Raw genomic sequence first — 12913 nt, 5'->3', positions numbered from 1 at the left:
GGACATTTGCCATTAGTGATAAAGTTTGTCAGGACACAACTGCCCAAGGAGGGACTGTCCCTTGCAAAGTGGCACAGGTGATAACCCTACCCCAGGTCTGCCATAGGGGTTGCAAACACAGAACAATGCCACCACCCACGCCGATGCTGGCAGTGGATATCCAACACTGAAGTGCCACAGCAGGGGATAGGACATTTATGTATAGTGTCACAGCACACATGTGCATGGGCATATACCGTCGATGTCATACGGAATGTGCGCACGGCGTGCACCTATCCCTCGCGGTAGGCGCGACTATGTCAAGTATGTGTGAGGCAAAGCTGGCATGATGGATATGTTCAGAGATCATAGACAGTATCACAGGCATAGCATGCATGATGGAGCGATGGGCTAATGTTATATACATACACAAGATATGTATGGCCTGCACATATGGGACAATGTAGTAGCAGAATAGGTACCCGAAATGGAGGTACCAGCAAGTGACCATGTCCAAACGTTCCATAGCAGGTGCAATGTGTGCCACAATGATGTCCAGCAGTGCCGTGTGTAAACACATGTGCAATGTACACAGTACTGATACCCCCATGGTAGTGTCCACTGAGCGGCAGAACTGGATGTCAACTGTCATGCCTATACAGTACGTCCGCTGTGGTGGTACCATGGGTCTGTGTCACCCTACCAGCAAGGCAGCTATGACACGACTAGTGACACAGTGTGCCCCTGTGGGATGTGCACAGGACCTATGTCCCACAGCATGGTGTGTGTCCAGTCTGTGGATGTCACACAGGCGCCCGGGCTGAGCAATGTGGCATGTGTGCACACATGCAGGTCTGCTCCTCCCCTGCCCACAGCAAGCGCCATGTAGGAGTACTACATGCATCAGTACTGTGGAGAACATGGGCCATGGCAGAGTACATTACACCCCTGTGTTAGTGGCATCTAGGTGAGCACAGATGTGTTACATGACTGTCATTTGCATATGTAAACTGTCTGAGCTGGGTAGAGAGCACAGCATGACTATACTGACACATGTAACGTTGTATCCATTGTGTAAGGTACACCACACATGTGTTATTGTAACATGGCCTGCGTGTACATGTGTGTATGGCACAGGTACAAGGGCACCCAAGGTATCAGCTACACATACGGTCCAGAAATGTGTAGTCCTGCACATGTGTACCCACACTATGGTGTAATATGGCAACCACAGCACCATGTGGGCCATGTGTGTGTACATCAACCATGTACAACGTGATATGCCTGTATAGGGACAGTATCCATGTGATACACACCGCATGACTGTCAGTATGCAAAGGTGATGTGTATGCACTATGTGTGATGTAACTGATGCAATGATATCTACATGATATATCTGCCACACTGACACCTGTATGGGTGTCAGCAACATAGTAGGATGAGCTAGAATGCTGCCAGGTATGTAGAAGTGGTATATGTAGGCATGTACAGTACTGTGTGACAGTAGGTAGTGTCGTATGCAAATACTGAGCATGAGGGGCCACATGTCTGAGGCGTGCAATGCCACACGTCCCTGACATGTTGTAGTTAGCATGACATGCCTGCACCACTGTGTGAACTGTACAGAAGGCACATGGCGTAACATGCCGATACATAGGGCGATGTGATGCTAGATGTGTACACTGTCAATAGCATAGACTGGAATGGTGCTGAAGGGCAAAGAGCAGATCATGTCTGATGTGATACCCTCTGTACCACCCCAACCACCCATGCAATAATATGACAGGTGGCCAGCATGGGATGTGGTGTTCCGTGGCGCACAGAAGCCCAACAAGGGTGCCAGGAAAGGCATGCAGGTAGTCAATGAGTGTGTGAAGCATGTATGTCAAGATGTGGCCCAGTGCCATACTGAATGGCCCAGTCATGGGTGTAGAGATGCAGCCCCATACGTGCAATGCAGTACCATCCATGTGTAGTGTGATAGATGTGGTAGTGTGGTGGTCATGGTGCACAACGTACATGAATGGGCTAGCAGTCACTGATGTGTGCTGCTGCAGAGACATGTAACAGCCAGGTTGGCGGGATACAACAACTACGGTGGTTGGAGGTGACATTGGGACTGTGTTCCCAGACATAACATGTGCATGCCAGTACTATGTATGTGTCCACAGGGTTAATACAATGTCCAGCCAAGTTGGAACCCTGTAGTGAGTGAGAGTGTGTATTGTTGGTAGGTACCCCATTGGCAGGCAGGATGCCAGCAACATCTGTGTCGTCAATGCCTGCATGACCGTGGTATGCTGCATTGAATGTGGATGTAGTCAAACAGCAGAGACATACCACCACACTGCGTGAGGGCCCACACTGCAATGTCTGGCAGTCATGTGTAGGTAGCTAGCTGTGGAGTATGTCATGCACCAGCAGGACACACCATGACTGTCAAGTGACACACAACACACAGGTGAACAAAACTACCGTGCAACAGCCTGCACATGTGCCCATATAGCACGTGTGCATGGAACAGGAATACCACTGTGGCGTCTGTGAAAATGCCAGCACCACCATGTCTCAGTGTGGAATAGCATGGTCCCTACCAGTGTGTACATGTAGCAGAAGTGCACTGTGATCACTGTTGGCATAGGCACATAGACTGTCCATTGGACGTGGTGCCATGCCCTCAACAACCTCTGTCAGTGGATGTCAGTAATACCGGCTGTAGTGTGTATGTACCATGCATGCTGCTATGGTTGTGTGCTTAGGGTGTGGCTAGCAGGGATGGTAAGCATGGATGTTCAGCAAACAGAGGGGAGGTGTGTAGGCCTAGCATACAGACACATGTAGGTTTGGTGCATGCTGAGGGTAGTGTAGGTATGGTATGTGTCGTGTAATGTGTCACCCAGCTATGTGTACTGCATGGCCAAGCATGTGTGGAGTGCGTGGGAGTCCATACTAGGGAAGGTCGTGTTGCTGGCAATACATAGCAGTAGCAACTGTCCCAGGTGCAATGTACAGCATGCCACCCTGACTGGCATGTAACCTGTGGTGTACAGTGTCTGCACTGTCGCGTGTCACAATGTGCGTAGTGGCCACAAACATGGGTATCTGAACATGGACCACCTATGATGCAATGTGTCATGGGAAAATACAGTATGTGTGTAAATCACGGTGCGGTGTGGGAACCACCCACCTGTGTGTGTTGCAGTCCAGGTATGTGACTGGGAGGTATGATCTGTGTACAATCTGGACTGGCAGGTGTGGCGTGTAGGGCATGGAGGCAGGTCCCAGGCACTGTAGATAAGTGACATGTGTGCTGTACTGTGTGTGCAGTGCTACTGTACAGCACAGTGGAGGGTGTAAGCATTGTCACACATCACTGCATGCTGTGCCTACCTGTGACAGCCCTGCCAGAGACAGACATGTGACACCGCTGCACAGGCAGCATAGCATGAGAAGATGTACATGTGGGCTGCACACCTTAGCCAGATGTCCACACGTCATGTGTGCCGCGGTAGTGTGGTTCAACACGACTATCAGACTGGACAGACAGCACATGCCTGCATAACAACAGTATGACCATAGTCAACAGTCCCAGTGACAGAGTAGGCCAATGTAGACTATTCCTGCATGCAGACCAGTGGCTACTGGACACCTGGCTAGACACACACCTGGACGGTTAATTCACCATTGAGCCATCACATGTCCACGTCCATGTGGGCTGTACAATGTCATCACAGGGTGGTCACAATAGCAGGTGGCAAGGCAGACACGGTGTACCAGGTGATGCGTCATGTGTGCATATGTTGAGTAGCACAGCCGTTCACATGTCCGCAACATACTGGTGCACGGTGTATACTGTTACATGATGAATGTAACTGCACTGTCACCCACTACAGGGCCAGCTGGCACAGGTGTGTTGTGACTGGTGTAACCCATGTTTGCACAGGATACACACTGCTGCTGTAGGCAGCCATGCTGGTGGCCACCAGTGATATATGCAGTGGTCATACAAACATACCGTACACAGTGTTCAGGCAGGAATGTAGATTGTCGTGGACGATGTGCTGCTATGTGAATGTGGGTGTTTGTTGTGAATGTCACACATCCAGGAGACACCATCTGGTGCAGTCATGGTTGTCAACACCGGTACACACATCCACAGCAGTCAGAACCCAGTCCCGACAATGTGTGTCAGTCACCCTTGTACTGTGTGACACATGTGCACATGGCGGAACACCTCCCACTGTCATCTAAGCTGACTACATGATGGCTGGAATGTGCTGTAGAAATGTACAATGCTGGTAGCCCAATGAAGTACCTGGAATCAGACACAGTACACTATGTCAGCCATGTAAACCATGCACAACAATGACTGCCCAACAGACACAAACAATGCATTGACACATGGAGCGTGTGCTCATGACAACCCCACCGGTATGTTGCACATATAGATGTACAAATGTCATCTATGGCCATAGCATGGATGCAGACACACATACTCCACAGGTAGTACCATGTGATCATTGCTGGTGTATATGTCACAGTAGATGTACACAGACATGTCCTGCATAGCCGTCATGTAGGGGTAGCTGTGGTATGTCACTACTGGACATGCCCACACAGATTACCATGTCCCGCAGGAGATGTGTTAGGTGTGTACCACATGTGACATGCTGACAACAATCTGCGATGTGTATGGCTGCCGGTGTACCTGTGTGACAATGTCCGTGATGGGTGCAAAGGCACATAGTATTGTATTGTATGCACACAAGCCCCACATAGCTGCATAGCCTGAACAGACAGTACAAGGAGTGTGTGGGATGATAGCAACCCACAGGTGGAGATGGGTATGGACGGCGGCCCACAACCACATGTGTGTGTACGGTGTTCACGTCCATGACACATGAGCATCTGAGAGGCTAAGCGTCACAGTTGTACAGTGTCGCATGTACATATGTTCAGCAACATCTCTGTATGTCCCACCACTGGCCTGTGGACCGATGGACAACAACCAAATGTGCAGGTATGAGATGTGCACAGCACATCACAGATGCCTACCGTAGAACAGGCCTACCATGTAGACATGTGCACAGTAGGTCTGCGCCACCTGCAGTCAAACACGTTAGGTGCCAAACCACACCAATAGTCCGGCCAATGACACAGATGGGCGTGCATGCCTCTGTGTATGTATGTCTGTGAATGGCTCCGGCATAGCAATATAGCCGTGTCACCATTGTCAACAACAATATGAATGGGTTGTATGTGTGAGGGGTGCATCACATGTGTATGGTCAGATCGGCGATACCATCAGTGGGCCTGCTATGTGAACATCCATGTCCCCATACATGGATACCTCTGCTGAGGCCAACACCACATTCACACAGGGAGGGATGGCGGTGTGTAGTGCAGCAGCAGACATGTGGGTGGCAGCGGGCAATGTATGCACACATATGTGTCACCCACATCAGTTCAGGCGGATATCCATGTGCATGGGATAGTGGTGTGTGTACACATACAGCACTGTGTCGATCAACATCCCAGCACATAGCACCTGCCAGGGCTACAGTGTGCGCATGGATGTGTGATACCTGCATGCACCACACACACCCTCAACAAGCAGCGTACAGCATACCCGCTGGAGGCCAGTGTCCACACCATGGTGATAAACATATTGAATGTCCAGATTCACACAGCTATGACCAAAGCAATGGACAGCCACCCTGCCAATACCGGCAGCCCCTGGGTGGGTCACACCCATTGCCATGTATGATGCATACCCTGCCATATCATGCAGAGATGACCAGCAAGGCAGCATGAGCTATCGCAGTCCCACATGGTGCAATGGACAAAAGGCACTCTCACTATCAACCATACACAGTAGTAATGTGGTGGCGATGCACCCTGTCATGTTACAGGTGCTGTGTGATGCTCTGCACAATGTGTGCGTGTACATGCTATGCATGGCCTTTCCTGCTAATGTGTCATGGTTACACATTGCTCCATGTCTATCACATACGTAACACAGGTGAGCTGGGGCAAGTTGTCCAGCACCGGTACAGTGCTGTGTGGAAGTACATGGCACAACATATGCATGTGCAGGTGTCCATGTGTATGTGTACAGTGCCGCTGCTGACGTTCACAATGGACACAGACGTCATGTGTACTGACATATACACAGCGTACAGGTGAACAGTAGCACAGACGTCACATGGGGACATATGCCAACTGATACGGACATAGGGGCAGCCAGGTACACATGTCCATGGCAGGCTAACATCTACATGGTGCGTGCACAGTGTGATGGGGTGGCACACAGATATGATGTGACACCCAGTGCTCAATGGTGTGAAGCCACAACATCGGCTGTGTCACCCCCACGATGCCCTTCACAGATCACTGTGCAGATGTCGTACATGTCATAGCAATGTATTTCCAACAGTATGCCAGCACAGCAGTGTGAATGTGACCTGCCACCATCATTATGTCTTCCAGATAATGCCACGTTCCCGGCTACCACCATTTAGCCGTCAGGAGGAGGGGGTCATCATACCATACCTCCAGAGTAACTACAATGCCCTGTTCAGCCATGTCCCACAGCAGGCACAAGAGCGGCAGGAGATGTGGGAGGAGTTGTGCAGGAGGGTGAACAGCGTGGGCGGAACCAACCGCACATACCAACAAATCCGCAGGCACTGCACAGACCTGATCCGGCATGCAAGACAGCGTGCCGCTGCAATCGCCAGGCAACAACGTGGGACAGGTGGTGGGCCACCAACACAGCCCCACTCACAGCTACGGAGGAGCTCCTGGTCAGTCTGGGGACACCCACGGAACAACATGCACAACCACTTGCGTCCATCGTGGAGGTGGGTGTCACCCAAGCTATGAGCCTGGAGCCGCATGGTAAGTCAGTGTTGCATGTATGTATGATAGGCGCCGTGGGTGTGGGTGTCATAGTACAACACATGATATAGCAATACATGCCAGGTATATGGCCACACAAGATGCAAACCATTGTATGCTATGTTGTGTTAGCAGACATGTGCATAGCACATGCAACCACACACATGCATGATGTGTCATGCACAGTGCTGACCGTGGAGATAGTAATGGCTAATGTGTATACCTTTGTGTAATGCCTTTACAGGTACGTCTGGCGTGTCGCAAGGACAAGGGTCTGTTGCAGGTAAGTCTGTTGCCAGTCAAGCGCATGTTCTGCTGTATTGATATTCCCCATGTGTCTAGGCATGACATGCTCACCTGTGTGTGCCCCCGTCACGGTATACAGCTCGCACCACCCGACATACACACCACCCATGTACAGTAGATACACCCATTACCGTAGAGTGGTATGACACCACACAACCAATTGGTGTGTTACGTGCATTCAGCTATGCATACAATGGTGTAGGTGTTACACAATGGCTGCATGTGTAGTATGCATTGGAATGCCAGTGCAGTATGGACACAGTACCACAGAGTGAGCTGTGATCTGGCCAGAGCACAGGTGTTACCAATGTGACCCATGCCCCTGCATCGGTGCACATGTTGTGACATGGCGCATGCCATGTCCCATGCACGATGTCTGTCTGCAGCATTGTCACACCATGATATGACCTATGCACAACATAGCAGACATACACACTGTCAGCATATCCGTAGAGAATGTGACACGTCACACTAGTATGGGTGTATGTCACATGGGCCACCACAGGGCCGTGTGCACAATGTCTACCACACACAATTGTCAATGAGTCAGACAGACAAGGCCATGGTGGATACCTACAGGCATGTTGCCACACAGCACATCCACAGTGGGTACTCACCATTGCACCCTGTACACACATAGTGGGTTCATCAATGTAGTGGACCCCCTGGACATCTGCTGTAGTACACCAGTGACATGAAATCCCTCTCCCCAGCTACTACAGGTGCCTCCAATGTCCACCATATATGTGCTGCTGAGCAGCTGAACTGACTTACAGACATGGCAATGTAATGCGTCCAGGTCACGCATCGCACAGACACATAGCTGTGTCCTGCTACTGTGCAGTGGCACAGAGCCTGCACCACACACCGTACAGCTACGCACACAGCTCACAGCAAACGTGCCTGCACAGACATCACTGTTACACATACATTGTATCTGTACACTGTACACATAACACTGCACCATGACAGCCATCGTGATGTGGTGCATGCGGTGGGACACCATCCTCACATGTCCACATGATACCGCACATGTTTGCGGTGTACATTACATAGTGTTGGCAGCCATGTGTACTCTCAACCTGCCCGCGGCCACACGGTGTATCACGCTGATGCATGCAAACTACCATGAATGTGTGTACTGCATGCCTACTAAATGACACCTGCCTGTTGTACTGTCCCCACCAGGGCAGTGTACATACTGCCACTATGAATGTCTGGTCTGCATTCACTGGTCTGTGTTGTGTGAATGCTGCATGCCACCTGCATTATCACATGCATGCTGTGTGTGTGTGTGTGTGTGTGTGTGTGTGTGTGTGTGTGTGTGTGTGTGTGTGTGTGTGTGTGTGTGTGTGTGTGTGTGTGTGTGTGTGTGTGTGTGTGTGTGTGTGTGTGTGTGTGTGTCTGTATTGTAACCGATGGTATGTCTTTGTATTGACAGGTGCTGTAGGTGCGTTCCCCTCCTGCGGTCAATCTGATGCTAGTGTCCCCACAGATACTAGTGGTGATGACCATGTGCATGAGGCACAGGCAGGGTCGTCACAGGCAGAGACTGTGCCAGTGGAGAACATTACACATACGTCCCTTTCATCCCTGCACACGGTTCAGATGCCGACACATACCCCGACACCGATGCCCATAGATGATGGTCAGTCAGCGTCTGTTGTCCCCGAGCAGGAATGTGTGGTGGCTGCAGAAGGTGTGGGTACACACGATGTTGCCAGTGTAAGGACTGGTGCAGTGCCACGCAGGCATGTGGCAGGTGCTGCCCGTGGGGAGCACCGCTAGACATACACCTGGCGTACAGGGTCCAGCAGCTGGTATAAGCAGGCGCATCTTCCAGACTGTAATGCGGGCGCAGGCACGTGCCGAACGGCAGAACCAGGAGGGGCAGAGGCTGCAGAGGTCCGCAATCCGTACCCTAAATGACAGCATCCAGGCATTGGCGAATGCACAACAGCATCTTGCCGATGTTCTGGATAGGAGATTGGGCGACATGGCTGGTCTCCTCGACCGAGGCTTGGCCATCCTTGGCGTCGCAGTCCGTGCAGGAACACCAGGTAGGGGTGAGGCATAGGGCGCGTGGGCGTGTGCCAGCAACACCACCTGCTGCAGGTCAGCGTGTGCGTGCCACCTCCCATGCCCACACAGACAGTGATGGTAGCAGTAGCACTGCAGCTGCTACTACACCATCCACACCAGGACAGAGCAGGCCACGTGGACGTGGCCCTGGACGGCCCCGTCGTGGGCATGTTTCCAGCGGACATGTGACATCGGAGAGTGGACAGTCTGTACCTCCACCCGGTCGTGCCCGTGCGACCCCAGGCAGGCGCGGGCTACTCTCCCGCCGGCAGACACAGTGAGCCGTAACACCTGCACTGTACAGTCAGGGGCTGCCAAGCATACCCCGTGTAGGCATCACAGATGACTGAACTGTGTACACACACACCCACACACAGCAGACACAACTGTAGGGCTCCACCACACCCACATGCATTCTACATAGTCATGCCCACTCAATGCACTGGCCCTTACACACACATGATGTCATCCATTGGTACAGCCCATGCCTGTGGCACACATATCACCCTGTGCATATGATTAAGTCTCTGCCGCATAACTGTGAGCCACACCAGCAATGCACGGTTAAGCTAACATATTATGATGCACAGGGTGGACACGATAGTGAGAGGTGTCGTGATACCTGTGTCCGCATGGTACGTGCTGTGTATGTTGTGGTGTGTGTGTATGGCTGGTGACAGGTGTGTATGTGATGTGTGTTGTGCACGGACATCATGCAGCAGACATACCATGCAGGACAGGTGCAGCATTCATTGATATGTGTACACAGTATGTGTGGTGGTTACATGTGTAGCACCATGTCGGTGCAGTTAACCCGTTTGATACTGATGGTGTACTGCACGTGCCTACTGGGAGCACTGTAATCAGTTCCCCACGTGTAGTCGTGGGGTACCCACAGGCATGTCTGGCAAAATCAGCATAGCACAGTTACCCACATCCGGCATGGACCCCTACATAGGTACATAGGCACACATGAACGTAACAGGATATGTGCCCTACGACATGTGTGGACCTAGCATGACTGTGTGTGGCATCTAACACCCCTCAGGATGGGGATGCCATATCCATCAGTCCCCAGTCCCTGGTCTAGCAGTGACACACAGAGGTTGACTGGCGCATAACTATAGTCACACATCCACACGTCAGTAGCAGTCCTGGACAAAGGCAGTCAGGGCCTTTCCTTCACATGGCCTGGCACTCCTCCCCGTGTCGTACTGTGTGTCTGGCCGTTACCCTGTTCCCCCAGCACGTCCCACTCATCTGTGGGTTGAGGTGTCTGACAGTCGCTTCTGTGCCCGTGTTCGCATGGGGCCTGGGAGGTGGAATGTGCCCATGTCACCCAGGTCAGACATGGCCGTGTATGTCGGGCACAGATCACCACGGATCAGCTGTGCTGTGCAGATCCACAGCCAGTGTCCCCTTGGCCGTGCACCATGTGACACATGTCCTAGCACCGTCATCCCCGTCTTGTGGAGCGTTTGCGGTCCTTCCGAGTGCTGCAGGCGTCAGGTTAGCTACAGGCCACATGTGCCATTGTACACAGTCATTGCACTGCTGTGTGATGTGTACAGGGGTACAATGAACACCCCTGATGTGGTTGCCATTCCATCCAGACCAGGAGGCCACAATGGAATGTCTTCACACCCACATTGCCATTGTGTGTGTTGACAGAGGTTGCCAACAGGTGTGGTAGCCATCACCCTGAACATGTCCACCACCTTTAATGGCGTACCACCTACATGTGACATTGGGACGAACATGTTCTTCACACTGGGTAGGGCTGCACCTTCTCTGGCATCTGGTAGCAGGCCATGGCTCTGGCACCAGTCAGCCATGTCTATGGCGCCCTAGGTGGATGTGCGTGTAACATGGGGTGCTGGGTATGTCGGCGGTGCGTAGTCATCTGCATACCTTGTCTGCTACAATCCCCTATGATTGCATGCACATTGGAAGGTCGGATGCCATATGGCAGGGTGCACAGGAGTGAGCCCTGTGGGCCTCCACTGGGTCCAGATATGAGTGTGACAAAGCACCTTCAGCACCAACCCTGTGTGGTGTGACCTCCAACCTGTGTGAGAAGCATCGGGTGACATATGTCCCCACATGTATGCTGGCGAGCCTTTACATGGGTCCCATGTGTAGTGTGCTCTGAGCGCTCCCACCAGGTCATGGTACTGTGTGCAAACCCACACATCCCCATCAATGGCCTTGGTGAACACTCCAGACTGGACGAGCAGGTTCGGGAGGCAGGATCCGCCCTTGACTATGTAGTTGTGGGTATGTTCCGGTATTGGCTGTACACTGCTATCTGTAACCATGACCACCTGTATGGACCTCCACACAGCTTTGCAGACAACACTTGTCAAGCGTATAGGGTGTGGCTGTTGACAGTCCATAGGAGCACTACCCTGGCATAGTGGGACCACAGATGCCATATGGCATCCATTGGGGACATAGCCCATAGTAAGGCTAACATGACACAGTGGCCGCATGTGTGGGCCGAGGGCCTTAAAGAGGATGGGTAGCACACAGCCAGGGAAACCATCGGTGCCCATTGCTGACGTGTCAAGCGCCATAGAGATATGGGATCACCCAGGCCATATGACATGTTTGGGAGGATACACTCTGGTGGGATGGATATGTTCCCTGTTGGGGGATGTATGCATGGAACATGTCCTGTGGTATGCAGACAATGTCTGTGGGTGCAGTGACTGTTGTACCATTCTGGACCATTTCCATGCAGGTCTGTGTGCCCCCAACCATGTCCTTACCACAGTTAGGGAAGGCCCTGTGGTTGTCTCATGTGCCCTCTGCAGTACCACTCCCATGAGCGGACCTGGATGTTGGTACGTCGCGCCGTATGGTGAGCCCGGTACGAATGGGTGATGGTTTCCCTGGTACTGTCATTGCCCTGCCATGTAGTAGCTCTAACTGTTGATGTACAGGTAGTCAGTGGCTGCGGTCCACCACACCATGTGCCTACCTGTGGTGGACAAGGGCCTGATGTCATCATGTTTGCCTGTCGCAGACATGCATGTGGGTGGTCGTGGAAGGCATTCGGTAGGCGTTTTCCGGTCTGGCCTCTGTTCAACATTGGCATGGAGGACATGTAGGGTACCACACCGGTCATATGATGTGTGTGGTTTCCTGTGGAGAGGTCATCACTGAGGTCCCCCATGCTGGTGTTGGTTACAGTGAGTGGATGACCAGTGGATCCACTATATGGTCTTGCATCACCATTGAGGGCTGTACATCCTGTGTGGGGCATATCCTCACCATGCGTGATGGGCAGAACTGTCAGACATCCCCCCCCCTGGTATGTATGGTGCATGGCTGTTTAACAGTGGCCAGGTGTGTGAACACCTGGGACTGCTGGCGTACTGTGTTGTGCCATGGGTAATGTTCCCAGGCTATGTATGGGTGGTTCATGTCACCCAAACGGTGCTGTTGTGAGAGCATGCCCACTCACCAGTGTCCTCAGGACATCTGTGAAGGTATCCTGTGTTTGTGAGGGTTGTCTGTAGCATGCAACAAACTGTAGGCCAGTCCTACACATGGTTAATTGCACCTACATATTCCCCGCAGCAACAACAACGTCTGTGGCATGACCGGGTTACTGTTGTGTGGCTGGAAACACAGGATGGTC

Source organism: Protopterus annectens, chromosome 5.part0, assembly GCF_019279795.1.
Source record: "Protopterus annectens isolate FY-2018-M chromosome 5.part0, PAN1.0, whole genome shotgun sequence".
Taxonomy (NCBI): Eukaryota; Metazoa; Chordata; order Ceratodontiformes; family Protopteridae; genus Protopterus; species Protopterus annectens.
The sequence above is the reverse complement of the archived record's forward strand: the minus strand, read 5'-3'. Positions refer to the sequence as shown.